Consider the following 3365-nt stretch of genomic DNA (forward strand, 5'->3'; position numbering starts at 1 on the left):
TCGAACCCCCTCTGGTAAAGAAAGATGATGGAAGGCCCGATGTATCCTCTTCCTCTTCATCGCCCTCAGCCCTGGTGCTTTCAACCCCGACAAAGCCTTCTTCGGAGGTCTCTTCTTCATCGGTTGGAAGAATTTCCTTCTCCTCTGCAGCTACTTGTTTTCCTTTGCCGGATGTTCCAGCAGGCTCCTTCCCCCTCCTCGAGAGCACAACCTCTCGAACTATCTCCGCGGGGGGGGGGGGGGGGGGGGTGATTAGGGTCTTAAGGAAATAATAATGCAATAAAAATTGAAACAAGCAATACACCACAAAATGAACAATCAAAGTAAATGAGATAGGGTTAGAAATTATTATCCAAGTGACGCATGATGTGTTAATGAGGTTCGGTCAGCTGACCTACGTCCCAGCTCCCTACTCTCGAGGAGAATCTACTACACAACCCGGTTTGAAAGCCGGAACTTTTTCTACAAAACAATCTCTACAAGATCTCACTACCACACAAATGATCTCCACAAGATCAAGCTCACAACAGTAGTAAATTGTGTAAAATCTCTCTCTTTATAGTAACCCTATGGCAAGGAGAGAGATCACACTTGAAGCTTGGGATGTGAACTTGAAAATAGAGAAAAACAGGATTGAAAGTTCAGCTCTTTTGAAAACAGTATAGCAAAACTCATGATTTTTAAAATGCTTGGGGCAGGTTGAAGAAGAAGGGTATGAGGGGTTTAAATAGGAGAAAATACAACTGCCAAAACCCATACCCAAATCTCCCCAAATCCCGTAAAAAAAGATTTCCGAAACTGTACTAAAAAACCAGTTAGGGTGAACGACGGTCGACCGTGGGAATTTTGCGGTCAACCGCGCGAAACTACAGAAACTTATTTTGGCTCTGGACTTCAGCCGGTCGACCGTGACGGTCGACCACGAAACTCTCTGGACTTCATACGGTCGACCGCCACGGTCGATCGCGAGCCTCTGAAGAACATAATGAGTCTCTGGACTGCATCCGGTTGACCGTACAAAAAAAAAAAAAGCCTCTGAAAAACATTCTGAGTCTCTAGACTCAAGGCGGTCGACTGTGGCGGTCGACTACAAACAGATACATGACAAAATAGGTTTTAAAACAGTTTTTGACTCTTTTAAAAAATCTATAAAAATACTCAATTGATTTCTAAACATTGTGTAACTTTGTAAAATGTTTTTAATACTAAAAACAAACTGTTTAGAAAAGAAATTTTACGAATAGGTCCTCATACTTGTGAAAAACAATATTTTGACAAAATGCTCAAAAGTATAAGTATGAAAACGTGTGTGATATCCCAATAGCTTCAAATGAAATCTACAACTACTTGCCTACATTCTAGCACTAGAGAGAAAAGAAAAACTAGCAAATATCCTCACATAGAATTACACTAGTGTGTACCCCGTGCCAAGCACGGCCCTCGCCTCTTTTCTACAATTCGTTAATGTTGTTTGATCTCAATTTTATTTTTATACAAAATTATTCTTATAGCTAGCAACTATGAAGACCTTCAAATGAGTTGCAATTGGAAAATTGATGCCTAATAATATTGTATGGTGCAAATATAACAATACTATTCCAACAACTCACACATAATGGCCTAATAAAACAATATAGCAACAAAACTCTACATTCAATATAACATATATTCATGAATCAGTCACTTGAGTGACAACCAATCATGAATTTTTACGAAGGAGTTATCTCTTGATGCATATTTTAGTTCATCATACAAAATAATGCAAACTATCCTCTTAACTATATCGTGTCTCAAAGACAAACATTATAATATCGTATATTTATCATTAGGGGGGAAAAAGAAACAAAGCCAGTAAAAAGAAGAGAAATAAGAGCAAAACCTGAAATAGAACAATTACAGGCTTAAATGGGGTCTTGGATTATGTAGGCGTGGAAATTTCCTACTCCGAGATGTTCTTAACGACCTTCTCCGTCACCTGAAAACATAGAAGTTCATTATCACTGATTCTAACAGAAAAATTATAAAATATGAAACTGACCTGTCCAAAAAAATATTTTCAAATATTAAAATTGACTACCATAAATCATCAACTAAGTATAATAATCTCTTTATTAATGTGTCTTTTCAAAGATTTGTTATTAATGTTAAACAGAAATAAGTAGAAAATGAACAAAATTTTGACAGAGGAAATCTTCAGATCTGAGCACATATCAATAGTTTATTACTTTAGAGGAAATATTCAGATCTGAGCACATATTAATAGTTCATTCTCTCGCCAACTACGGCAAAAGAAATCTTTATTTTCTCCTCAATAAAAGCTCCCCAAAATTTCTAAAAAATGATCAGTAATTGTTATTGACGAAATTTAGAAACTTTTGTTTTAATCTTCATGGTTATACCATCCCTAGCCATCATTAACCAAATCATACCTCCCCTCAAAATTATACTACAAAATTTAATCAAAAATCATACCTTTCTCGAGACCAATTGTTTCCCGATCTCCAGCCATTTGTTTTTAATAGCTTGTGACAAACTGATCTTAAAAATCTGACTACCTACTATTTTCTAAAAAAAAAATCAAACAAAAAAGATAAATAAGCACAATCACCAAACAAAAATACTCAAAAATCTCAAAATTATTACTATATTGTATAATTTTTTATTTAAGAGCACAAATTGTAGAAACGTCATAATTGCTGAACTATATTTCACTTTATAGTTTTGTACCTGATTTATGTAATTATAGACTTGGTAATGATTGAAAATAATATTGCATGTGCTTTGTAATTATGACTATGAAATATGCATATGAATGTGTACCTGATTTGAGCCACTACTTCCCTATTACATGATTTGCAACAGACTTGTCCTGAAGTTGATTGTTTTTTTTGCACAATCTCGACATCCAACATAACGCCAATCTAGTTCCTTCACAACTCTAATGATTTGCACATTGCATATGAAAAAGTAATCCTATAATTGCAGAAGATGGTGTTATCATTTATTAAATAGATAACTCATATATTGAATGTGTTGTTCAACTGTTTTTAAAGAACAAAATAAAAATAAAAGTAAGTGCAACATGTTAATGAACCATCAATTTCTTTGAACTATGCATATATTTTTTCAAAAAGTATATATAAAAAGCTCACATTTTGTTCAGGATGAGTATAAGAAGAATCACGTGTTTACTTTTCCTTTAAATAGAATCACACTGTTTACTTTTCCTTTAATAATTGTTACATTCATGCATTACTTTGCTTCCAGAAAATATATTTTCTGAATTTTTTACTGTGCTGGCCTTTTCTGTAGTTTTTTGCATTTTCTGACATTTCTCTTCAACTTTGCAGGCAGGTAACATATAA

General features: G+C 34.5%; 1 long non-coding RNA gene across 1 annotated transcript; it reads right to left on the reverse strand.

Moving 5' to 3' along the window:
* Positions 1635-3105, reverse strand: LOC109824442. Its single transcript, XR_002242642.1, has 3 exons — positions 2821-3105; positions 2473-2565; positions 1635-1975 (listed from the first exon to the last, which is right to left on the reverse strand). It is a non-coding gene; the product is annotated as an uncharacterized LOC109824442 (long non-coding RNA).

This window comes from Asparagus officinalis, chromosome 9 (assembly GCF_001876935.1).
Source record: "Asparagus officinalis chromosome 9, Aspof.V1, whole genome shotgun sequence".
Taxonomy (NCBI): Eukaryota; Viridiplantae; Streptophyta; class Magnoliopsida; order Asparagales; family Asparagaceae; genus Asparagus; species Asparagus officinalis.